A 27,291-nucleotide genomic window follows, 5' to 3' on the forward strand; every position below is an offset into this window, starting at 1 on the left:
TCATAAAAAGACCAGACTTAATGGTCTGACTGAGACTAGAGGAATCCCGGCGGTCATGGTCCCCAAACCTTCTGTTGCTACAGGACAGGAACCATTCCTGAAGACAACTCATCAGACATGGAAGGGACTGGACAATGGGTTGGAGAGAGATGTTGATGAAGAGTGAGCTACTTGTATCAGGTGGACACTTGAGACTGTGTTGGCATCTCCTGTCTGGAGGGGAGATGGGAGGGTAGAGAGGGTTAGAAACTGGCAAAATTGTTACGAAAGGAGAGACCGGAAGGGCTGACTCATTAGGGGGAGAGTAAGTGGGAGTATGGAGTAAGGTGTATATAAGCTTATACATGACAGACAGACTTGATTTGTAAACATTCACTTAAAGCTCAATAAAAATTATTAAAAAAAAAAAAAACCATTGCTGACAGTCAATTCCGACTCATAGGGACCCTACAAGACAGAGAAGAACTCCCCCATGTAGTTTCCAAGGAGCAGCTGGTAGATTCGAACTGCTGACCATGTGGTTAGCGGCCAAGCTCTTAACCTCTGTATCTTCACATAAAGCCACCCCAAAAGTGGGACTCTGGCTTCTGCCAAGGAAAATCCAGCTTTCAAAATAATTCCTTTAATGTGGAAAGGGGGTGGGAGAGGGGACGGCAGTTCCCTGGGAGAAGAAAATTGCCCTTCTTCAGGGCTTATGATTCGCATCCTGACTGCCTCCTTTGTCTGCATGAGCTTTTCCCAGTTTATCTGAGTGTATGTTTGAAAAAGCAAAAGGTGGAAGGCAGAAGAGAAAGAGAATTTGTGTGATTGATCATCCCACCGGATAAACACCCTGGCCTCCTGACTCAAACCTGCTGAGAGAGAATTAAATTATTCAAATCAAGAGCTGCAGAACAGCTTTTCTTTGCCAAACCATAATAGGGAGCAAGTCGCTGGGAGGCACCTGGGCTCTTTCCTGCCTTCCAACAGCCAGGTGGCCGCTGCCATTGCTATTTCTCCAAGCCGGAACAATCAGCAACAGCCCTGAGCCCTCTGCAGTTTAGAACTCTGATTTTACACCAAAGTTCCTCCTCCTCCCTCCTCCTCCTCACAAGCAGTGGGACAAAAGCCTGACTGGATTTTCTACATGGCCTTCACCCATCGGACAACAGCCCTCTCTCCCAGCCCCTCTGTGACAGTCACACGCCCCCAACGATGGAGATGCCAGCCTCTCAGCACCCACAGTCACCTAAAAAACAACAACAAAGTTACTGTCGCGTTGATTCTGACTCATGGCGACCCCTTGTGTGTCAGAGTAGAACTGCACTCCATACAATTTTCCATGGCTGATTTTTCTGAAGCAGATTGCCAGGCCTTTCTTCCAAGTCACCTCCGGGCAGATTCAAACTGCCATCCTTCGATTAGTAGCTGTGTGCTTAACCACTTCATGCTCTAAAAATAGAGGCTGGCCACTTGAAAGAAAAACGGCAGACAGAAACCAGGGGAACCTGTCACCCATTCTCACCACCTCTCCCAACCAGAGGGAGAACTGTGCACTCATCAGCTCACCCCCTTAAGCTGGGTACATTTAGAACCTTTGAATCCTGAAACCTGTGAAATGCTGAAATCTGATGTTTGAGGGTGGAAACCAATGCAGGTTTTTCACTCGAGCCTGGAGTCATTCAAGAGTGCCAGAAGAGGGGTGGGGAACCTGGAAGAGGAGGTGGGAGGGAAAGAGGAGGAAAAGAAAAGGTAGGTTGGTAGAATCTGTTGTTTCTGGTGCAGCCCCCAGCCAGGTCTTCGCTCCACAGCTCACAGCCATCCTTCTCCACAGCAGACCGACTCCTTCTAATCCAGTTGCTGCAGAGACGATTCCAATTCATGGCGACCCTGTGTGTGTAGGAGTAGAACTGTACTCCACAGGGTTTTCAACAGCTGAGTTTTCAGAAGTAGTTCACTAAGCCTTTCTTCAGAGGCACCTCTGGGTGGACTTGAACCTCCAACTTTTCAGTTAGCAGCCGAGCGCATGAACTATTTACACCACCAGGGGACTCCCTGACTTCTTCCAGTGGCTTTAAAAAAGAGCCCCAGAAGAAAAACTGTACCTCTTTTCCCCACATCTGGCTCTCTGAAGGCCCTCTCCTCCCTCTCCCGCCTCCTCGGCTCTCACAGCCTGGCCTCTGGGCCTCTCCAAGCGTATAATTTCCTGCTCTCCCTCCCCTTCTCTGCAAGGCCCCTCAGACATGGTATCCACGACCTTTCCTCTCTCCCACCTTTTGACGCAGGCCCACATGCTCATCTGTTCTACTCACCCTGTCAGTCTCTCCAGTGCCAGCCATCAGAACACCTGCCTGACAACACCCGATAGGGGTGAGGTCTGCACACCACGTCCAACGTAAATGAAGACACTAAGAAATACGCAAGAATAAGGGACAATTTTGGTAAATGCTATAACATGCAATTTTGAACAATAATAACAACCAAAAAAATGTGTGTGGCTACAAAGGTAGACAGGTATGCATAAAGGTGTATAGGAAGGCACATGTGAGTATATGGGTGTACACAGGCAGGTGCGTCTGTAGGCATGTGTACACTACATATATCTTCACATATATAATAAACCACATAGGGGCACAGTTACAGACACTACCCAGACATGAGCAAACACCTTGCAGGATTGGTTTACCGGATTTGAGGGCTTGGGCCAGGTCTCACGGGATAACCCAATAGGCACAACATAACTCATAAAGACAACGTTCTACGTCCTAGTTTGGTGAGTAGCATCTGGGGTCTAAGATACAACGATTGGTCTCTACTCGTCTGGAACAAAAGAGAACGAGGCAAACCAAAGACTCAAAGAAGAAACTAGTCCACAGGACTAACAGCCCACATGAAACACAGCCTCATCTAGTCTGAGACCAGAAGAACTAAATGGTGCCCAGCTACCACTGTCAACTGTTCTGGCCAGGGACACAACAGAAGGTCCCAAATAGAAAGGGAGAAAAATGTAGGACAAAACTCGAATTCCTAAAAAAAAAAAAAAAAAGGCCAGACTTACTGGACCAACAGAGACTATGGGAACCCCCAAGACTATTGCCCTAAGATACCCTTTGAACTTGAATTGAAGCCACTGGTGGTCTCCTTTCATCCAAATAATAGACTGGATTATAAAATAAACAATATCACCCATGAATACTGTGCTCCCTTAAATAATCAACTGTGTGAGACCAAACGCTCAACATTTAGCCTAAAACGAAGATAAGAAGCCAAGAAGCGGCAGGGAAGGCAGATTAATAGAATCAGAGCAAACATAGTGGAAATAATGAGAATGCTGAAACACTGTAAAAAATGTAACCAATGTCATAGAACAAGTTGTATAAAAGCTGTTAAATGGGAGCCTAATTTGCTATGTAAACTTTCACCTAAAACACAATAAAATATTTTTTTAAAAAAAGAAACACCTGCCTGAGCCAACAAGGTCAAATTTCCTTCTTCAGAGGGCTCAACAAACGGCCTCCATGCAAAGCCCGAGGAGGAACGCGTTAGGCTGCAGGGCTGGTATTTGTGGCCATTGTCCCCTGGTCCTCTTCCAGGACATTTTCCTACTGTTACTCCTCCATAGACACCCTGAGGAAAGTCACTGGGTGATAAAGACAAATAAGAAAAGCAAACCAAGCCCCCTGCATCCTTTTCCAGAGGTGATGGGCCTGGGGCAGCAGGCGGAGCTTCTAGTGGGCCAGGGCTAATCCGCCACCCCAGCTGGAAGTCAGGGAAAGGCTGGAGGATTGTATCAGGCGAAGACGTATAGGCCCCCGCTGAGTAATACGGAGGTCAGCAAGTCACTTCGTCCAGCTTTAAATCTACGGGCTGTGACTTCTTGGCAGACGTGAGGTCTCCCTTATTTTCTTTTCGATAGCCACTCTGGACAAATTGCAGCCGGGGTCGCTGTATATATCCAGGCTCCGACAGCTCCGCAGAGTGCCTCTCCCACACAACAGGGGGCATTCTCCTTTGCAGCTCGCAACCTGAAGCTGGGACAGAGCTGGTATTCAGGCCCCAGCAGGAAAGCTGAGAAAAAGCTCAAGGTCAGCCCCGGAGGTGCAGGAGGAAGGAAGGAGCCTCCCGTCACCTCTGTGCTGCCTGATGCTGATAAAAAAATAAAATAAAATAATAGCAGGTGATAATGTTCAGCCTCAGACACCCAGGCCTGGCTTTCTAAAAGGCTGGCCAGAGACCCTGTCCCTCCCCAGCTGTCATTCTGGAAAGACAGACTGGGGACAGGAGCTTAAACCCCGTACCCCACACGTGGAAGCTCTCTCAGAGATAACCTGGTTCTCCGCACAGTGAGCCGGAGGCACACCTACCACACCAAGGGTCTTCAGACGTGCTGAGATGCTCTTCCCTGCCCCGTGTATCCAAGAACCGCGGTTTTCCCTTCCCCCTTTCTAGCCCCCAGCCCCAGTCTGCATTAAAGAACTTTTGCTTAGTTTGTTGTTTTCTTAGACACTAAGTCTTATTTGGATTACCTGGGTGGTGTAAACAGTAAATGCGCTTGGTTGCTAACCAACAGGTTAGAGGTTCAAGTCCACCCAGAGGTGCCTCAGAAGAAAGGCCTGGTGATCTATTTCCAAAAACTCAGCCACTGAAAACCCCGTGGCGCACAGTTCTTCTCTGACACACGCGGGGTCGCCATGAGTCGGAACCAGCACCACAGCAACCGGGTTGATTTGTTTTTCCCATCAAATGAAAGTTCCTCCCCAGCCCTCGCTCACTGGCTATTGAAACCTTAGAGCTGCTTTCGCTCATGCTGTTCCCTCTGACTCTGATTCCGTTCTCTCACTCCCTGGCCCTTTGTCCAGAGAGAAGTCCCCACATGGAAGGTGAGCTGAGGCCTTCTCTGAGCCCCGCCCCCAGGTCTCGCAGGCGCCCCCGCCTCCTCATCTCCAAGGCCCTCCCAGGAGGCCTTTACTCCACTGGTTTTGCAATCTTTACACGTCTCCTCCCCGGAGACAAACCTCCTTGAAAGCAGGAGTGTTTTATTTTGCCCATCCGGGCCAGCCAGCACACCAGGCATCTTGGGTGGGTTACATACATTGACCAAAGCTACAGTCTCTCTACTAAATCCCAAAAAAAACCCAAACCCGTTGCTATGGAGTTGATTCTGACTCACAGTGACTCTACAGGGCAGAGTAGAACTGCTCCATAGGGTTTACAAGGAGCCCCTGGCGCATCTGAACTGCTGACCTTTTGGTCAGCAGCCAAACTCCTAACCAGTGTCCCACCATCTCTCCCCAAACCTGCAGCATGCAGTCAGAGCTGTGTCCCCACGCTGCTTCCCAGGGAAGGTAGGGGAGCCATGAAGGACACTCAGACCTTTGACTGCTTTCTGTCAAATCACTTTCTTGAGATTATCTTTAGGATAGGCGACATAAAGGAACGCTTTTTAAACTGTGCCAGGGCAGCCAGGTGTGGTGGCCAAACCCCTCTGCAGCTCTGAGAAGGTCAACAACAAGCTAGGAGAGAGTCCAAAACCCACTGCCATCAAGTCAGTCACAGTTCATGGCGACCCCTTTATTGCACAGTAGATCTGTGTTCCATAGGTTCAAGGTTAGTAGTCAAGCACAAACCATCTGCACCACCCAGGGACTTAGGAGAGAGTCAGGAGAGACGAAATCTCCATGCATTATAGAAGTCAGATTCCCACTCCTTAGCAGCAACAATGTCCTCCATTCTCTGGCCACCACCCTGAAGACCCCCCAAGCCTGTAGCCAGTCCTGAGAGCCTTAGAACAGCCCCTTCCCCTGAGGCCCTTAGGCAGAAGCACCTCTGATGTGGGGTACCTGAGGTTGGGGTGACCAGTGTCAGCCACAGGGAGCAAAATGCTTTATGTGACATTTTCACCTGAGGGCTTCTGTTGTCAAACCATTCATTACCAAAACTCGGCGATATGTTTCAAAACCTTCCAGAGCTTCAGCAGATGGAAAAGTAAGAAGACATGATGTCAGAATTACTGAAAATGGAAGGATAATAATAAAGACGCTGGGCCTCTGTTAATTCCTCTAAACATCACCCTACTCCAGATCCAAAGGCAGCCAGCTCTTCATCACAATAATCCTTCAATTTATGAGGCCTGGCCACCTTGCAAGCATTTTCTTGGCAGAGAGAGATTCCTACAAGGTGGGAGATCTTGACCATATCTATGAGGAAGAAAAAAAGAAATTGCACCTGACTGGTCCTCAAGCTAAGTCCCTTAATGTTTCCCATCCACCCTTCCCGCCTCCTTGGCTAAAGATGGGTAAGGCATTATGAAATGCAGAGGGCTGAAAAGACAGTGTGGTCCGGAGTTATCCAGATCAAGGTCAAAATCCCAATTCTACCATTTTCTAGCAGTGTAACTGAGCAATTTCCCTGACCTTGCTGAACCTCAGTTTCTTCATCGGTAAAATGGGAGTGCAAATGTGCAGCTCAGAAGGCTAATAAAAGAAACCAGGAAGATAATGTCTATAAACCATCTCGCAGGGTTCCTGCAGGGGGAAAAGCTTTAACCCAGTTTCCCAAAGTGTAGGTGTTATGTGTAAAAGGGGTCCCACAGTCAATAAGTGTGGGACACGCCTGGCTAAACAGATAAAAGTTTGTTTCTTCTCTGCAGGGCTTCTCAGAAACTCTAGCCTGGTAACAGGAGCTGTGACTCTCCAAGAGCCTTCCCAGGCCACTATGACCACAAAACCCTCAGAAGTAGTACTCCTTGGCTTATCTTTAGGGAAATGATGCTTTAAATTAAAGAGAAGACAGCAATTAAATTTTGCAGCTATTGAGGCGACCTCTTCTTCTAGGAGTCCCTGGGTGGTGCAAATAGTTAAGCACTCAGCTACTAGCTGAAAGGTTGGTGGTTTGAACCCACCCAGAGGCACCTTGGAAGACAGGCCTAGTGATCTGTTTCCAAAGGTCTCAGCCTTGAACGCCCTAATGGCTACCAATTTTCAGCCATCTTATTAACTTTCCACACTCCTGTAAAGAAAGCAGACTAAAGACTCTCATCACAGTTGGCACAGTAAGAAACGGAGGCCCAGAACAGCTAAGGAAGCCATCACCGGAAGAGGGCATGGCTTCTCCAAGACTGCAATTTAGCCCCCAAAATGTATTCTATTATCATCACTTATATTCACTAGTTATGGATCTTGACATGAAACCAGCCAACACTTCTTGCAAGTGGATTTGATTTTCTGGAGAAAGGAAATTAATTAATATGCACACTCAGTCTTTTCAAAACCATCTATCAGGTATGAAGAGTCACTATAGACACTTCGGTCCAATAAAGCCCTGCCTAGAGACCCGCCTGATAGCTTTACCCTTTGGTTTGTGGATTAGGTCGAAGAACAGTTTATCTGTTCATGCAGATGAGAACGTCAGACAGCTCACCTTCACTACTGTCCCCTGAATCCAGTACACACTTTTAATCCCACCACAAGGTCAAACGCAAAGCCCAAGAGTGTCGATTTGGAAGAGGTAGATGAATTGGGGAAAAGGAACCTTGGAAAAAGGGTTAAGGTTCCCAAGGTCCAGCCTCGAAGTCCCCCTGTGCCCAAACTCCCACTTCCTCGTTCTCTCTCTCAGCTCCCGCACCTGTTCCTCTACTTTTAGTAATATCGTAGCACCTGACCACTGTGAAGCACGCAGTCATTTTTGCAAAATGAAGAAGCACCTGTTGCGCATTTACACGGCTAACCCTTGTGTGGCACCTTATCACCACAGCTCTGCAAGATACACCATTTTTCCATTTAACAGGTGATAAAACCAAGACTCAGAGGGGTTTCAAGTGTACCCAAGGATTCTCTGGCAGCATGTCTATCACAGGGGAGGCTGGAGGTGACTGAGGAAAGGGACAGCCAGGCGACCCACATCTTAGTGAACAGCATCTGCCTCAGTCATTGCTATGTTGCCATTCCAGAATCTTTTAATACACGCCATGAGCCACATAAGGTCCGGTTGGGCATCACCCAAGCACTTATACGTCTGCGGCATCATAAGGTTATAAGAGAATTCAGAAATTCTGATCAGAGAATGGGACTTAGCACGCGCAACCAGACGCAGTTAACACAGCAGCTTTCCGCACGCGACACATGTATCTCATGTCTCTTGTATACAAAGCAGTTGCACTGCCAGACATACAATGGTACAGTACACACATAAACTATAACACGTATGTCTTGATAGTCATAATAAATGCCCATGTTACTGGCTTAGGTACAGTGAGCTTACCCATCCTTCAAACGTCAGCTCCTCTCTTGTAGGCTCCCCCATCCTACCGCCCTTTGTGCTCCCTCCTCCATATTCCTGGCACTTTGTACCCATCCTGGAACTGCTCTTGCACATGGCAGCGTGAGTCACTCATTATGTTTCTATCTCTCCTGCTGAGCTGGGATCCCCTCGAGGGTGGGGTCCAGGCCTTGGGCATTAATAGCTCTCCAGCATCTTGCTCCATTCCTGGCCAGCGATTGGTCCTCAAGTTGGTGGTCATTGTTAAGGGCCAACCATAAAGCCAAACCAAGTAACATAACCCAGGTGTTAGATGTCAGAAGCCATTGTGTTTTTACCCTGATCCAACAAAAGCTGTTAAAATATAAGCAAAATACATGGGCTCCCTTTTTGGCTACTTTTCCTTCCCCAGACACAAGTCCTCTGAGACATTTCTGCGTTGTTCCTGCCATTTCAGAGCTTTCATCCCAGGTGTCTGACTTACTGAGACATGATTAAGCATTTTTGTCATAGCGGGGACTCTTATTAATACAGATATACAGATTGGCCTGTTCATTAGTGCACATGAAAAATTAGACATGAAAACAGAATGGCTTGATCACAAGCTAAAGAGTATGCAGGGCTTCTATACATCCCAATTGTTTTGGCATTATTCTCATGCTGTGAAGCCAACAAAACCACGATGTGGTGCTCTGGAAATGGCAAGATTGAAGCGAGACCTGCTGCTGCGGTTGTTGTTGTTGTTGTTAGGTGCCATCGAGTGGGTTCTGACTCATAGCGACCCTATGCACAACAAAAGAAACATTGCCCGGTCCTGAGCCATCCTTACAATCGTTGTTATGCTTGAGCCCATTGTTGCAGACACTGTGTCAATCCACCTCGTTGAGGGTCTTCCTCTTTTCCACTGACCCCGTACTTTGCCAAGAATGATATCCTCCTCCAGAGACTGATCTCTCCTGACAACATGTCCAAAGTATGTAAGATGCAGTCTCGCCATCCTTGCTTCTAAGGAGCATTCTGGTTGTACTTCTTCCAAGACAGATTTGTTCGTTCTTCTGGCAGTACATGGTACATTCAATATTCTTCGCCAACACCACACAATTCAAAGGCGTCAATTCTTCTTCGGTCTTCCTTATTCATTGCCCAGCTTTCACATGTATATGATGCGATTGAAAATACCATGGCTTAGGTCAGGCGCACCTAAGTCTTCAGGGTGACATCTTTGCTCTTCGACACTTTAAAGAGGTCCTTTGCAGCAGATTTACTGCTGCTGTAGTTATTTGTAATTATCACTCCCTGCCTGAGACTGCAGTGAGCCACCCCAGAAACAGCCAGCACTCCCCTGGGGTTCTGCACATGAGGTCTCCGGGGCCACCCACGGCCTCTCCATGTCATCACCAGCCTGAGTGAGAGGAGAAGTGGGCATGGGAGTGGGAGGTGTGAGACGGGAGGACGCATGTATCAGTGAGATGAAAAGGGAGGCGAGGCCACTCGTGTTCAGGCGTGTATGATCACACTGGTGGCACAGAGAGCAGTATAAGAGGGATCCCGTTGTGGATTGAATTGTGACCCCCAAAAATAATCCTAACCCCTGCACCTGTGGTGGGAAACCCTGGTGGCCTATCAGTTAACAGCTACAGCTACTAACCGAAAGGTCAGCAGTTCAAATCCACCGGCAGCTCCTTAGAAACCATATGGAGCAGTTCTACTCTGTCCTATAGGGTCAATATGAGTCAGAATCAACTCAACGACAGTTTGGTTATAATGCCATTTGGGAACGGGTTTTCTTTGTTATGTTTATGAAGCAGTATTAGTAGAGGGTCTGTCTTGAGTCAATCTTTTTTGAGATATAAAAGGAGCAGATTAAGCAAGGAGGAAAAGAAGCAGAGATGGAGGAAGAAAGATACCAAGCCACATGAAGACTGCCCAAGAACAGAAGTTCAAAAGAGACACGGATCTTCCTTCAGAGCGAACAGAGAGAAAAAGCCTCCCCCCAGAGCTGGCACCCTGAATTCAGAATTCGAGCCTCCTAAACTGTGAGAAATAAAGCGTCTGTCTGTAAAAGCCACCTATTTGTGGTATTTCTGTTATTGCTGCACTAGATAACTAAGACAGATCCTAATGGTGTATACCCAAAGAATTAAAAGCAGGAATCCAAATAGATACTTGTACACCAATGTTCATTGCAGCACTATTCACAATAGCCAGAAGGTGGAAACAGCCTAAATGTCTACCAACAGATGAATGGATAAACAAAAGCTGGTACATACACACAATGGAAACAACTCAGCCACCTTACCACACAGATGAACCTTGAAAACATTATGCTGAGTGAAGTAAGTCAGTCACGAAAGGACAAATACTGTATGATCTCATGTATATGAAAAAAAAAAATGTACAGAGACCAAAGCTCATTAGTAGTTAGTTACCAGACGTGGGAGGGAAAGGGACAGGAGAGCCATTGCTTAGGGGGCACTGAGTTTCTGTCAATGGCAGTGGAATAATCTGGAAAAGGATAGTGATGATGGCTGTACAACGTGAACAATGTGACCAATGACAGTGAATTATACATGTAAAAATGATTGTCTGAGGCAAGGGAGAATGAAGAAAACCAAAGACACAAGGGAAAGATTAGTCCAAAGGACTAATGGACCACAACTACCACAGCCTCCACCAGACTGAGTTCGGCACAACTAGACTGGGCCCAGCTACTACCAATGACTGCTCTGAAAGGGATCACAATATAGGGTCCCAGACAGAGCTGGAGAAACCCCGAGAGGATGGCCCCAGGGCACCCTTTTAACTCCATACTGAAGTCACTCCTGAGGTTCACGCTTCAGCTAAAGATTAGACAGGCCCATAAAACAAACAATAATACCCATAGTTGAGCCATGTTTATGAAACCAAATGGGCACACCAGCCCAGGGGCAGGGACAAGAAGGCAGGAGGGGTCAGGAAAGCTGGACAAATGGAAATGGGGAACTCAAGGTCGAGAAAGGGAGAGTGTTGGTATGTTGTGGTGTTGGCAACCACTGTCACAAAATAATATATGTATTAACTGTTTAATGAGAAACTAATTTGCTGGGTAAACCTTCATCTAAAGCACAATTGACACAAATTAATGAGTTGGAAAATGTTTTGTTATATATATTTTTACCACACACAAAAAAAAAAAGGATCCTGACTTCTTTGCCTGGAATTCAGCCTTCCAACAAAACTGCCTGGAGTCAAGCCCCAGTCACCACTGAGGAGCTTGGAACTTCAGGCAAGTTATTGACCCTCTCCGTGCCTGCTTCCTCATCTGTGAAGTGGGAAATAGTGGCCCCAGGATATAGGGCTGTCGTGAGGATTAAGGTAACTGACATATGCAGAGATGCAAGAACAGTTTTAAGTGTCCTGTGGTCTTCAGCCCACCTTTATGATCACCTTACTAGGTCCCATCATGCTCCTTTAGCCCTAACCCACACAACTTCACTCATTCAATCAATAAATACCTATTGAATACCCAACAGGAGCGGTGTGGTGCAGTGGGTAAGTGCTCAACTGCTAACTGAAAGGCCGGCGGTTAGAACCCACCAGCTGCTCCGCAGGAGAAAGATGTGGCAGTCTGCTTCCGTAAAGATTTACAGCTTTGGAAACCCTATAGCGCAGTTCTACTCTGTACTGTAGGGTCACCATAAGTTGGAGTCGACTAGAAGGCAATGGGTTTTTGGGGGTACCTAGTACCTAGGACACTGTTGGAAACCCTGGTGGGGTAGTGGTTAAGTGCTATGGCTGTTAACCAAGAAGTCGGCAGTTCGAATCTGTCAGGTGCTCCCTGGAAATTCTATGGGGCAGTCCTACTCTGTCATATAGGATTGCTATGAGTCGGAATTGACTCGACAGCAGTAGGTTTGGTTTGGTTTGAAGCACACTGCACCAAGGTGGTATAGTGATTAAAAGCTTGGCTGCTAACCAAAACGTCAGCTGTTCAAATCCACCAGGCACTCCTTGGAAACCCTGTGGGGCAGTTCTACTCCGTCCTATAGGGTCACTATGAGTTGGAATCGACTGCACAGCAACAGGTTAGCACAACGTTAAATTGAACTGCCTGTTCCTCCCCACACGTGCCCTCCTAGCTTTCCTGCCTACAGCATCTTTTCCTCTCTCCACATGGCCAGATCCTAACTCCTTCACGGCTCAGTCACCTCCTCCATGAAGTCTTCCTCATCCTCCCCAATGGAAGTGGTCGTTTCCTCCTCAGTTTGTGCAGCACCTCATTTTTCCTCCCGTACAGCACTTAATACTTTTTAACTCAAATCAGACCTCAAAACTCCCTGAGGGCAGACCCAGTCTGCTTCATCTTTCTGTCCCGCACAGCATAACATCTTACATATAGCACTCAATATGCAATCAGTGAACAAGTATGGCATGAAGGAAGGAGCACCTGAATACAAACCAGCAGAGAGAGGCTCTCTAGGCCTCTCACCGGAGTCTGTTTATAAAAGGTAGACCGGAGGCCATCAGTTCAATCCCCCCAAAGTTACTAAACAACTGTTATGAGCAAGGCGTTGTGCAAAGCAGTATGGGAAAATTTTTTTTTTTTTAAGTGAAAAATACCCAATCCCTTCCCTGTAGGGTCAAGTAATCAAGCAAAAGGGAAGGTCCCAGTGTCCATTTCCAGCTCTGGATGTCTGCTCCCCCATTCATTCCTGTTCCAGGGCCAGAGGGTGAGACTGTACAAGTCACTGAGCTTCCAGAGAATCCAAGAACCCAGCTCCAACCACGGCCTCCCTGCAGCTTTGCTGAGGCCGTCCCACATGCCCAGGGCACCTGGTTCTAACCTTCTTTGGTCCCTTCCTAAACATCTCGAGCCCGCTCAAAGCAGACCATCTCATCTCGCTCTTTGCCATGATCTTGAGGGCACCTGGAGTGAATGTCCTCCTTTCCCCACTTTATCCCCATCCTCTGCCCTCCCCCCCCATCCACAGAAGGCCCATCCCCCTTCCTTCCAGAGACCCACCTCTCCTGTGCTCAGGGTCACTGGGCCCTTATGTAGACCTCTCAAACCTTGCACCCTCCCTCCAGCACGTTCCCTTCCAAACCTCCGATAGTTACCTCTCTGCTTACCAGGTCCTGCTCTGCCTCTGGCAACCTGGGGCAGTCCACTTACAGCCATCTCTCAGGGCTGTTGAGACAATTTAGATACCACCAGTATGTAAAAAAAGGCTTTGCAAAACAAAGGGACTACAAAAATGTTAGGCATTTTCTTATCCTCTGAGGGCAGAGATCACCTGTTTGTATCCTCTTTGGTTCTCCCTCAATGCCTGGCCATGCTTGTGACTTGAAGGTATTCAATAGATTAGACAAACATCAGATTAATGAGTAAGTCCCAGTATGTATGAGTCAAACTCCCATGTCAATTTGACTGATTAGTTTATCTCTGACTAAGAGCATTTGGGCTTACCACATTCTCACTCTCAATCAAGTGAGAATTCCCGCTGGGCCCTCTCACTCTGAAAAGGACAGAAACCAGGAGAGAGAGGCACTCTAGGGCTCTCACTGGGGCCTTTTTAGGTTCAAATCCTAATGTACGCCTATAGACCAGAGAAGAATTTTCACCCCCGGGTTCCTAGTGTCTATAGATGGGAGCTGAGCTGTTGGACACACCCAAGGTCCAACAGAACAGAGTTGTCCATGAAAGTTACCATCAGTCTGTGAAGGACTTAAGTTAGGATCAACGATAAGGTTTCATTTGTTACTTTAATAGTATAGCTTTTATGCTGTTGTGGTATGTAATTTTGTTGATTTATTTATGCAGGTGTATAAATATTATGTATCAGTATGAACAATCTGTCATATTGATTTGTTGGTTTTGCGGAGCCGTGCGCCCAGGGTCTCCAGAAACCCTGATAAACAATCTGTGACATGTACTCAGGCCTCCCCAACCTTAAGGGGCAAAAAGTCTTTCCTCTCCTTAAGCTCCTGCCCCTTAAGCTGCCTTCCTTTGTCTCTCCTTCCTTTCCTTGTCAAGCCCCTCTTACACCCAAAGCCCCGAAATATCATTGCTTCTCCCCTACTCAAGCTGCCTTCTCCAATGGCCTAATTGCCAAGTTCAGTGCCATTTTCATTGACTTTTCTACAAGATTTCAAATTGCTAGCCAGGCCTTGTTTCCTGAATCTCTTGCCTCAGCTCCCAGGACATGATAGCACCTCTTCCCTCTTTATTCCTCCTCAGCCCTAACCCACACCTCATTTCCCCCAAGTTCAGGCCTCAGGCCTCTGATTCCTTAAGGACACTCTGTTCCTCTGGTATCACACTGATGAGGACCCAAAAAAAACAGACATCTCTAATTCAAGGCCTCTTCTAGGCTCCTGGCTGGAACTTCCAGCAGTTCCTGGACCTCCACCTGGCTGTCTTGCCAGCTCAAGTGGTCCAGAACTAGACTGTTGGAATCTTCCCAAGACCAACTATCCCCCCGACTCACATTCCCAGCGACAGGTGCCATATGTCCGTTCATTCCCCATTGCACAAATATAGACTGTGTGCCCCCTCTGTACAGGCACTGCCCTGGGTCTGGGGAGGCAGCCGTGAGCAGACTCCCACCCTCATGCATGGCAAGAACTCAAACAATAAGCAAGGAAATAAGTATAAACTCCAACATCAGGTGGTGATATGTGCTATCAAAGAAAATAAAGCAGGCTTAGGAGATCATGGCCAGAGGGCTCCTATTTCACATAGATGTTTAACGCAATGGGACTTGGATGAGTGAGCCCAGGGAGACTGAGAAGTGGCTGCTGGGGGAATAAGAAGAAAATCAGGAGTACAGTCCCAGAAGCAAAGCAAAGCAAATGTTTCAGAAAGAAGGGTCCACCATGTCCCAAGGTCCAGTTGGGTGAACACTGAGAACCAACCGTTGAACTTAGCAATATGTAAGTCACAGGGCAGTCTGTTCTGCGACTGTCATGGGGATGGTGCAGGACTCAGCAGTGTTTCGTTCCGTCGTGCACGGGGTTGCCATGAGTCAGGAGCTGCTTTGACGGCAGCAGACCAACCACAGGTCACAGGAGACAAGACAGAGTATTTCCGTAGTGGAAGCAGGGAAACCTGCTGAAGAGACTGAAGAGAGAATGAGAGGGAGGGATGAGATAAGACAGCAAGGACAGATGACTCTTCCGAGCAGCTTTGATAGAAAGAGGAGCAGAGAAACAACGGAGCAGCAGTGGAAAGGAAACATAACCTAGTATGAGGCTCTGGGGCCATTTTTTATGATGGGACATTACAACGTCTTCGTGTGCAGGCAGGCGGTATAATCCCACGGAGAGGGAAAATGTAAAGATGGTGGGGAGGAGGTGACTGCAGGAGCAAAGTCCTGATCAGGGACCAGAGCACAGCAGATGTTTTGCCTTAAGACAGGAACAGAGACAATTCTCTTTGACTCCTTTTTACCTCTATCTCCAATCTCTTATCTCTACATTCCTGACATCTTACATCTCAAATCAATCACCAGGTGTGGTCGTTTATTCACCCCCCCCCCCAATATCGCACACTTTTGTCACTTGCTTTTCATTCCCACTGCCACTACTCAGGATGAAATTATCATGTCTTTTTAATTGTAAAATACAATCACGTTTTCTTTTTTTCTTTAAGTAAGTAAGAAATACATTTTTACAAAGAATTGCTATGGGAGAATTAAGCACCCACATAAAAGAGACATGAAACAAAAAAATAGTGATTTGGCAAAGTGGGTAGGAAGTCTACAGATGATAAAAAGTGTCTTATTTCCAAGGAGTAAAATCAGAAAATCCTGTACTTAACTCCTTTCTGCATTAAATTCTTGTATCTAACAATTTAATTTCGTGTTTTTTCCACTAGATAAAACTAGGAAGGATGATAAGTATTTTTTTTATACTTTATATATATTTTTTCTTTTTCTTTTTTATTGTACTTTAGATGAAGGTTTACAGAACAAACTAGTTTCCCATTAAACAGTTAGTGCACATATTGTTTTATGACACTGATTAACCACCCAATGACATGTCAACACTCTCCCTTCTCCACCTTCGGTTCCCTATTACCAGCTTTCCTGGCCCTCCTGCCTTCTCTTCCTTGCCCCTGGGCTGGTGTGCTCCTTTAGTCTTGTTTTGTTTTATGGGTCTGTCTAATCTTTGGCTGAAGGCTGAACCTCGGGAGTGACTTCATTACTGAGCTAAAAGGGTGTCCAGGGGCCATCTTCTCCATGAACCTCCCCTTGGCATCCTGGTATCTCTCCCTCAACTGAACTCCTGTATTGCACTCATGCATCATCTCTTCTTTCTGGGCTACACTCCCTCATATTATCCATTGACCTCCATCTATGTAAGCCTTCCTCCCACAACTGCACTGTAATTCCCTGAGGGCAAGGACAATTGTCCACGCTTCTTGCACTGCTCCTTGATATGTACGACAGTATTTTTTATATAAAATACTCCTAAATAAATGTATGTTGATCAAGTCATGAACTTCAGTAATGAGGTGCGTTAGGAAGCACTCATATCTGAACGCAAACCCCAGGTAGAATGTTTATGAGTATTTCAAGAACCATTTTCAACTCAAAGGTTTGACCTCAAAAGGGTGCTAGGGACTGTCCACCACTTTGTCACTCCAGAAAGATGAGTGTTCAGCCCTAAGGAATCACTGGCCCAGAAAAACTGGTTCAGGAGCACTGGGGTTAGGGGTCTGCCCTACTCTAAACAAGATTTGTGAAGGAGGCAGAAATAGGGGCTCAACTGGACTTGGACTCAGCAGGTCCCTATCTCTTTTATTTGCCCCTTCTGTTGGCAGGTTTCCTAACTGGCTCTTTGGAAGCCACCCTGTGGGACACACAGTTGAGTCCATGCCTATTTGTAACATGAAGAATGTGTGCAACTCATAAAGTTTGCATCCATGTGGAGGAGTGCATATGTGTGCCTGCTGAGCCCTCAAAAGCATCACTAATGAGTGAACAAGAATTCATTGTGTATTCTTTGCAGAGCAGCCTGTAGACACTTCATAATTTGAAAAAAAATACAAGAGCTTCTGCCTCTCATATGAGATGACTGAGTTTCCTGCCAACCTCCTTTTCAGATGGATCTGAGTTTCCCTCCCAACTCTGTCCCCTACCTGCCTTAAGACTCTCTGCCAGTGACTTTGCCTTCATTTCTTCATCTAGACCCCAGGTGTGATAATACTTACCTTGTAGGTGGTTGTGAGAGTGAAATGGATGGAGCTAAGGTTCCTAAAGTGCCGCTACCATGCCTGCAGCTCTATCCAGGATACCTATCATTACATGATTACAAGTCAACAAACTGAAGAACATACTGATACACTGCAACAATTTATTACACATGCTTAGGGACTGGAAGTCTGGGCAGCCGCAAGCAAACCCGAAAGTAGCAGAATTAGGGTGGTAGAAATGGCATTTGCCCATCTCCATTCTTGAGGCTCCTCTTCTGATCCTGTGTCTCTAGACGCTTTGTCTGCCAGCCTTATCAGTTTCCCACAGATGAGAGCTCATTTGAATCCCTACGTCCCCTTGTAACCTCTCTGCCTATCTGATCCATATTTTACAGTTGAGAGCACTGAGGCTTAAGTTAAATGCCACTCCCAAGGTCAAAGAGCTAGTTGGTGGCAGAGCTGGAACCCAGGACTGTTGGATCCAAAACCACCTTCTCCTCCTTGTACCTCGCTGCCCTTTCTAAAGCACTGACCCAGCTGGGACTTCATAGTAGTGGCTTACAGTGAGTTCAAGAGAATTCTGTGCTGATCAAGCAAAAAGATATGACCACGAGATGTCACTGTTGCACAACAACCTATTTATTGGGGCCAACAGGTTGACAGTGTCCACGAGGGGAGCCGTGCCCCACAGCAGGAGACCCTCCAAAGGCAAACAGTGCAGAGAGCCACCAGAAGAGGACAAGAGAAGTCTCAGGGGGAGGTGGAATGCAGAGGGAGGAGCTTATATGTCTCGGTTATGTCCTTCTGCAGCAAAGTGGGAAGTCTTGGGGTCAGGGAGCTTTAAACCGCCACAGCAGCTTGGGGTCTTTATCTTATCCATGGCTAGCAGATGTGTATCTTATCTATGGCTAGCAGAACCCTAAGCTGGACCACATGAAGAAGAACGGGGCATCAGGATGGGAGAAAGACTTATTAACAACCTGCGTTATGCAGATGACATGACCTTGCTTGGTGACAGTGAAGAGGACTTGAAGCACTTACTCATGAAGATCAAAGACCACAGCCTTCAGTACGCATTACACCTCAGCGTAAAGAAAAGAAAAATCCTCACAACTGGACCAATAAGCAACATCATGATAAACGGATAAAAGACTGAAGATGTCAAGGATTTCATTTTATTTGGATCCATAATCAGCACCCGTGGAAGCAGCAGTCATGGCATCAGACACGCATTACACTGGGCAAATCGGCTCCAAAAGACCTCCTCAAAATGTGAAAAAGCAAAGATGTCACTTTGAGAACGAAGGTGTGCCTGACCCAAGCCAGTGGTGTTTTCAATCACTTCATATACATGTGAAAGCTGGATAATGAATAAGGAAGGCCGAAGAACTGACACCTTTGAGTTGTGATGTTGGTGAACAATACTGAATATCCCATGGACTCCCAAAAAAAGAACAAATCTGTCTTGGAAAAAGCATAGCCAGAATACTCCTTAGAGGCCAGGATGAAGAGACTTCGTCTCACATACTTTGGACATGTTATCTGGAGGGACCAATCCCTGGAGAAGGACATCATGCTTGGTCAAGTGGAGGGTCAGCATAAAAGAGGAAGACCCTCAACGAGAAAGACTGACACAGTGGCTTCAACAATGGGCTCAAGCATAACAACGATTATGAAGATAGTGCAGGACCAGGCGGTGTTTCGTTCTGTTGTACATAGGGTCACTACGAGTTGGAACTGACTCATAGGCACCTAACAACAACAACACGGCTAGCAGATATTGAGCATAGTTTTGTAGGATATGCAAAGCAGGCAGGCCCTAAATGGATAAAAATCTGCTTATTTCAGTTATTTTTAAAACAATTGGATGTGTAAACACTTGCATTAGGCATTGGCAAGCATTTTGAGCTAACGAGCCTCAGCTTGCTATGAAGAAATAAACAACCTGGGGCTAATATACAGAAACCATCTTTGGCTCATTTAAAAAACATGGCTACAAGGTGTACAGAATAGTGGCAAGATGGTTATGAATTTGTATTGTAACCAGCGATTCTAAACGCCCTTGCAATTGAGTTTAGACAGCCCCCGCCGGGCCTGCTATGGCAGAGACTGGAGAGCAGTCTGGACACCATCACCATGACAGCGCTACATAGTGCTCCCTAGGATCATTCCTGGCCATCCCTCCTGCGATTGAGCCCTGGTGGCAAAGTAGTGTAGGTGCTTGGCTGGCTGCTAACCAAAATGCCCGGGGTTCAAACTCACCAGCCACTCCAAGAGAGAAAGATATGACAGTCCGCTTCCGTAAAGATTACAGCCTTGGAATCCCTATGGGGCAGTTCTACTCTGTCCTGTAGGGTCACTACGAGTCGTAATGGACTCATCGGCAGGGGGTTCGGTTTTGGTTTGCTTCTAAGGCAGGTGAAAGGAGACCTGGTAGTGTAGTGGTTAAGCACTTCTTGCTAAACCCAGCAGCTCCGGCTCCTGTAAAGATTACAGCCTTGGAAACCCTATGGGACAGTTCTACTCTGTCCTATAGGGTCACTAAGAGTTGGAATCTACTGGACGCCAATGAGTTTGGTTTTTTTTTGGTTTAAGGCAGGTAAGAAAAGTGATCCCTCTCCTCCTGATGAAAAAGTGGAAGCTCAGAAACATGGTGTCGCCATCTAAGTCTAGGTAAGGCCTTTCATAATTCAGGAAGAGCCAACCAGAAAACTAAAAGGGTCTCCAAGTTACAACCACACACTGATGCAACAGTCAGCCATAAATGCACATTACAGCACGCAAAGCCCAGCACTGATCCTGGACAGAGAATACCATGCCTGGGGGGAAACAGCCATTCCCCCCTGTCATGTCATTACAGAGAAACGTCCTGCCAGATCCCAGATCTACTACTGAGCCCAGCTGGTTCTCATTCTCTTCTGAGGCCAAGTCTACTGCTTGGTTTCATTTAATTGCATATTTTTATCATTTGATACCTGTAGCCAGAAGCCTGCAGGTATAAATGCCCTTTCCCATCAGCGCAAGCAAGAAAATGTACCTGCCATGGTAGTATTGAGTCAGAATCAACTCGATGGCACTGGGGTGGGGGGATGGTAGTATTTGCTTCACCGGGCTGCTGACTTATTTTAAGAACTAAATCTTTCCTGTTACTATATTTTTCACTCTAGGGTGTATGTACTCCAAGACTGACATTATATTAATAACTAAGTCGACAGCAGGAGCCTCGTCTCGTGTGATAAGGTAGCGCCACCTAGGGACCACTTGCTCAACAGCAGCCAAAATAAATAACAGCAGTAACCTTGACAAACATGAGACTGTTTGGGGCTCTGAAGGAGAATTTTACACGCATTCTTCTCTCCTCACATAACCGAGCTTGCCTACCAGTATTATATCCTCCTGTTAATTTTAAGATAAATAAGTCCAGACACAAGGCTCCAGCAAGAAAGCTGAGTGAGTTTTCCACTTGCCAACTCTGCTTCATACTTTCCAAGCTTGGTGACTGTCGTTTATAAACGATGAGGTCATGACAGAGGAAAGTGAATGTAACTCCCAGGTGCCCAGAGCACAACCGTGGAGAGAGGCAGCCCTCCAGGGGGACCTGATGCAACCGTCTTGTCTTTATTTAGACCTTCCGTCCAGCATCTCTAAGCTTTGGGTGTGGATTTATTCTCACAGCACCTCTAAGGAGTGTAAATCCCAGCGTGATGTTACCTACAGGCTGTCACGGTAAAGAGGTGGAAAATCCTCCCACCGTGGGGACTAAGGGTAGACACGGGGCTGTTCACAGCCCACAGAACTCAGGCTCCCCGCATTAGCAGTGCAAGAATGGAGAATTACCACCCTATTAACGCCCAACAGCTCTGGCCTTCAAGCTCCCAGTTCTTTTCGGATATGCAGACCAGGGTTTCTGGATCTCGGTACGCTGGCATTTTGGGACAGATAACTCTTTGTGGTAGGGGGATCTGTCCTGTGCAATGTGGGATATTTAGCAGCATCCCTGGCCTGTGCCCACTACACACCAGTAGCACCATCCCCCACTGTTGTGACAAATGGGCTAGACGTTGCCAAATGTTCCCAGGAGGCTGGGGTAGGGCAAAATCACCCCCGGGGTGAGAGCTGCTTACCCAAAAGGCAGATACACAAAGCACACAGGGTATCGTAATAACTACCACTGCTTAAGAGACACAGATTGGGTGGCGCAAGTGATTTGCACTAGGCTGCTAACCAAAAGGCTGGTGGTTCGAATCCACCCAGCAGTATCACAGAAGAAAGGTCTAGGTGATCTGCTTCTATAAAAATTACAGTCAAGAAAACTCTGTGGAGCTCAGATCTTCTCTGTAAACACATGGGGACACCGTAAGTCGGAACTGGCTCCAAGGCAAAAAATTTGCTTTGTTGTTTTTTTGGTGTCGGTGTGCTAAGAACTCCCTGACAGTATCTTATTTAATCTTCCCAACCAGGACGATAGTCTGTGTTGACTCTCTAAGGGAATATTTACATCAGAAACAGCAAACGGAAGCTGAGAGATGTTGGGTAATTTGGCTAAGGTCACACAGATGGCAGCTGCAGAATTACCATTTGAAACCAGCCTTCTGTGACTCTAAAACCTGAGCTCATCATCACCTACTAAGATGGCAAACCCTGGGGCACAGGCCAGGTATTTCTGGAACAGTCTTAATCCTACTAGAGTATGTGGTTGTGGTTGTTAAGTGCTGTCGAGTCGATTTTGACTCATAGCGACCCCAGGTGACACAGTAGGACCGACTGCCCCATAGGGTTTCCTAGGCTGTAATCTTTCCAGGAGCAGATGGCCAGGTTTTTCTCCCATGGAGCCACTGGGTGGGTTCGAACCGCCAACCTTTACATTTAGTAGTGGAGCACTTAACTGTTGTGCCAGCAGGGTTATGCTACAATATGCTAGCACTATTAAATAATATACCCAAATGTGGGTTTAAAGGCATAAACACTGCAGCTACTCTCTGTTAAAAAAAAAAAAAACTGATCCAAAGTGTTAGTGCTGAAGAGATTTTGCTGTGGGTCTGAGTTCAGATCCCATGGCCAGTAATTGGCCTATTATTTTGGCTGAATTATTTAAGCTCTTGGGGCCTCTGTTTATCCATCTACAGGATAAAAAGGGCTAGTTGGATCATTGGTTCTCAACCCTGGCTGCACATTAAAATCACTTGGGGAGCTTTTAAAAGAGAATCCTTAAGCCCCATCCCAAACCAATTAAACCAGAATCTCTGGGAATGAGACCCAGGCAGTGACTTTTTTTTTTTTTTAATTGTGCTTTAAGTTTACAAGTCAGTCTCTCATACAAAAATTTGCTCTCCCCCTAATGAGACAACCTGCTCCTTCCCTCCATTCTCTCTTTTGGTGTCCATTCCACCAGCTTCTAACCCCCTCTGCCCACTCATCTCCCCTCCAGATAGGAGATGCCAACATAGTCTCAAGTGTCTACTTGATCCAAGGAGCTCATTCTTCACCACCATATTTTTCTATCCCATTGTCCAGTCCAATCCCTGTCTCAAGAGTCGGCTTTGGTAATGGTTCCTGGCCTGGGCTAACAGAAGGTCTGGGGGCCATGACCACCAGGGTCCTTCTAGTCTCAGTCAGACCATTAAGTCTGGTCTTTTTACAAGAATTTGGGGTCTGCATCCCACTGCTCTCCTGCTCCGTCAGGGGTTCTTTGTTGTGTTCCCTGTTAGGGCAGTCATCGGTTGTAGCCGGGCACCATCTAGTTCTTCTGGTCTCAGGCTGATGTAGTCTCTGGTTTATGTGGCCCTGTCTCTTGGGCTCGTAATTACCTTGTGTCTTTGGCATTCTTCATTCTCCTTTGCTCCAGGTGGGTTGAGACCAATTGATGCATCTTAGATGGCCGCTTGCTAGCGTTTTAAGACCCAGTTGCCGCTCTCCAAAGTGGGATACAGAATGTTTTCTTAATAGATTTTATTATGCCAATTGACTTAGATGTCCCCTGAAACCATGGTCCCCAAACCCCTGCCCCTGCTACGCTGGCCTTCAAAGCATTCGGTTTATTCAGGAAACTTCTTTGCTTTTGGTTTAGTCCAGTTGTGCTGACCTCACCTGTACTGTATGTTGTCTTTCCCTTCACCTAAAGTAGTTCTTATCTACTATCTAATTAGTGAATACCCCTCTTCTTCCCTCCCTCCCTCCCCATCTCGTAACCATCAAAGAATATTTCCTTCTCTGTTTAAACTATTTCTCGAGTTCTTATAACAGTGCAATATTTGCCCTTTTGCAACTAATTTCACTCAGCATAATGCCTTCCAGATTCCTCCATGTTATGAAATGTTTCACAGATTCATCACTGTTCTTTATCGATGCATAGTATTCCATTGTGTGAATGTACCATAATTTATTTATTCATCCGTTGATGGGCACCTTCGTTGCTTCCATCTTTTTGCTATTGTAAACAGTGCTGCAATAAACATGGGTATGCATGTCTCTGTTCGTGTAAAGGCTCTTATTTCTCTAGGATATATTCCAAGGAGTGGGATTGCTGGATCGTATGGTAGTTCTATTTCTAGCTTTTTAAGGAAGCGCCAGATCGATTTCCAAAGTGTTTGTACCATTTTACATTCCCACCAGCAGCGTATAAGTGTTCCAATTTCTCCACAGCCTCTCCAACATTTATTATTTTGTGTTTTTTGGATTAACGCCAGCCTTGTTAGAGTGAGATGGAATCTCATGGTAGTGTTGATTTGCATTTCGTGAGCATTTCCTCATGGATCTGTTAGCTACCTGAATGTCTTCTTTAGTGAAGTGTCTGTTTATATCTTCTGCCCATCTTTTAATTGGGTTATTTGTCTTTTTGTGGTTGAGTTTTTGCAGTGTCATGTAGATTTTAGAGATCAGGCGCTGACTGGAAATGTCATAGCTAAAAACTTTTTCCCAGTCTATAGGTAATCTTTTTACTCTTTTGGTGAAGTCTTTGGATGAGCACAGGTGTTTAATTTTTAGGAGCTCCCAGTTATCTACTTTTTCTTCTGCATTGTTAGTAATGTTTTGCATACTGTTTATGCCATGTATTAGGGCTCCTAACGTTGTCCCTATTTTTTCTTCCATGATCTTTATCATTTTAGATTTTATATTTAGGTCTATGATCCATTTTGAGTTAGTTTTTGTGCATGGAGTGAGGTATGGGTCTTGTTTCATTTTTTTGCAGATGGATATCCAGTTATGCCAGCCCCATTTGTTAAAGAGACTGTCTTTTCCCATTTAACTGATTTTGGGTCTTTGTCAAATATCAGCTGCTCGTAAAAAAAAAAAAAAAACTCGTAGGTGGATGGATTTATGTCTGGATTCTCAATTCTGTTCCATTGGTCTATGTATCTGTTGCTGTACCAGTACCAAGCTGTTCTGACTACTGTGGCGGTATAATAGGTTCTAAAATCAGGTAGAGTGAGGCCTCCCGGCAGTTACATTTTTTAAAGCTCGTGGGTAACTCTCATATGCAGCCAGGGTTGGGATCCAAGGAGCTAGATGGACTGAACTATAAGTCTCTCAGATTCTGTGTTTCTGCCTGAAATCCCAACTCCCCTTCAACCGGAAGCCATCTTTTCTCCCTTATGAGACCCACAAGAGCTGTTCTAGAGAGCGGCCAGTTTCTCTTTCCTATAAGACTGTCCCAAAAGCCTTGAAAACCTTCCTGGGAGTCCTCCCGTGTCTCAACTGCCCTCCAGTCCGTGAACCAACCACATCCAGCATCTCATTCGACCTCCAGAAAGTACTGAAACCTCACCCGCCGGTGGTAGCTGAAGGCTAGAAACTCCTTCTACAAAAAGGTGCAAAGAGCAGGGAAAACGACAGCAGACACCTGTGCCACCTGAAAAGACTATCCTCTTCTGGGCCTCGCTGAATGCTTGCCCTGTCTGACTTTAATAAGGTTAATTCCAATCCGTGGTCTCGCAGGAAGTGAGAGAATCTCTCCTTTTTGAGGAAGACTGGCTCTCTCCCATTTCAGCTCCCAAAGGAGAGTGACAATGTCTCACTCAGCAGGTGCCGAAACAAAGAGCTAGTGACAGAAATGGGGCTTCAGACAGTAGAAGCCCCAGGCTCCTTGAACTTTCCTATGACTCCTGCCACCCCCACAACAGAAGGGTTTCACGTAGCACTATTAGACACGGCAAATAATAAAAGTAATGTACACTGATTAAGTACTCCCCAGGTGCCACACTCTGTCCAAAGTGTTTACATGCATCACTGTATTTATTCTTCACAAGTTCCCCCGTCAGATACTATCATCATCATTGTCAACATCATTCCCATTTTATAGATGAGAAAACCAAGTAGTCTGTAGTCATTGCTCCTCTTCCTCGCCTCCCACTCATTCTCCATCCTGTCCAGCCTGGCTTTGGTCCCCATGAATCAAGCAATTACCTAAATAATGTCTGCCTGCCGCACACGTATTGACTTATTCACTGAAGGGATAAGCTTAGAGAGGTAATGTGCCCAAGCCACACGGCTAGAAAATAGGAAAAGCAGTGCTAGTTTTCCAATCACAAACTAGGGTTCTTTGGCATTTTATTATATTTCTTGTAACACCTTCCCAAGTTTTGATTTACCTTGAGATTTACTAAATGGGCCTGAGGGCTGCCTCGTGACTCCTTTCAACCAATAGAATGCAGTAGAATTGACACCGCCAGTTGCGAGTCTAACTCGTAATAAAAGGCCTGGCAACTTCTGCTTTTTTACCCTTCAAAATCAGGCACCAAGTAATAAATCCATATATACTCTAGAAAAGATGGGCCATGTGGAAAGGCCTGGAGGACGACACGCCACATGGAGAGGGAAACCACTTGGAGAAGCACTAAGCCTCCAGACGTGCCAGAGAAGATGCCATCTTGGATTCTCCAGCCCACTTGGGCCTCTAGAAGACTCCAGCCTCCTCTGCCATCCAACTATAACTGATTTAATCACATGGTCCGACTTCATAACTGCAACTAGACAAGTGTCTGACCACAGTGCTGGGCGCCACGGCCTGGTCCAGCTGACACATCCGTTAACCATCACATGAGGTGAGATGGCCGCTGTGCTGACCTCTTTACACACAGCATCACGTTTAGTCAGTCTTACAACCACCCTAGGAGCCAGGTGCCCTCTCAACCCCAGTTTACAGGTGAAGAATCTGAGCCCTGTACGTTAGATAACCTCCCTGCAGCTGGCAAAGCGCTGGGGGTGGAGGCAAAGATGCATTTTCTAGATGCTTCTCTTCAGTCACCATCCTCTGGGCCCTTTCCTCTGAGAGCAACGTAAATACCTGCCACCCCAGGCCATGCTGCTCCCTGGCCCAGTAACACCCCGACACCACTGCTGTACAACTACCCCAGACTCAGAATTGAGGTCCATCCATCAATTCCATCCAAAAGTCCAGCAGTCTGATTAAAACATATCTAAATTTTTTTTAAAAGAGGATTGTTTGCGCGGGATAGGATCAAAAATGCAGGAGGTGAATGTTTGTTACAATGATTTTATTAATGAGGTATATTTCATGGGGCCACATCAGGCAGGGAGGCATCCACCACTGAGCTGCCCCGTGAGGTCAGGTGCTGCCCACTCACTTACTGGGAGACACATCAGCCCTGGGGTTTATGCATTTGAGATGGTGAGAAGGGCTGTGTGCCCTGAGTCAGTCTGGACACTATAGCCCCTTCCACCAGGGTCCACGCAAAGGGGAAGAGAGGATCATCTGGGACCAGGGTCCCTGACCCCAGAATCCAGATCATGAGCCCCTGCTCTGTCCTGGGATCCTACTGGCCTCCCCATCCATCCCCAGGGGGCACTGGAAAGAGCTCAGGCTACTGGGCCAGGTGTTTGTCGATCTTCTCTAATGCTAAATGGAAAGCTTCCTGAAGCAG

General features: G+C 46.5%; 1 long non-coding RNA gene across 1 annotated transcript in view; it reads right to left on the reverse strand.

Moving 5' to 3' along the window:
• Positions 1 to 1,152: 1,152 nt before the first annotated feature.
• Positions 1,153 to 27,291, reverse strand: part of LOC126066731 (uncharacterized) — a 35,451-nt gene continuing 9,312 nt past the window's right edge. The window contains exons 2-3 of the long non-coding RNA XR_007515234.1: positions 2,292 to 2,387; positions 1,153 to 1,869 (exon numbers count right to left, since the gene is read on the reverse strand). This is a non-coding gene — a long non-coding RNA (uncharacterized LOC126066731). The remainder of the gene's footprint in view (positions 1,870 to 2,291; positions 2,388 to 27,291) is intronic.

This window comes from Elephas maximus, chromosome 24 (genome assembly GCF_024166365.1).
Source record: "Elephas maximus indicus isolate mEleMax1 chromosome 24, mEleMax1 primary haplotype, whole genome shotgun sequence".
NCBI classification, from domain to species: Eukaryota; Metazoa; Chordata; class Mammalia; order Proboscidea; family Elephantidae; genus Elephas; species Elephas maximus.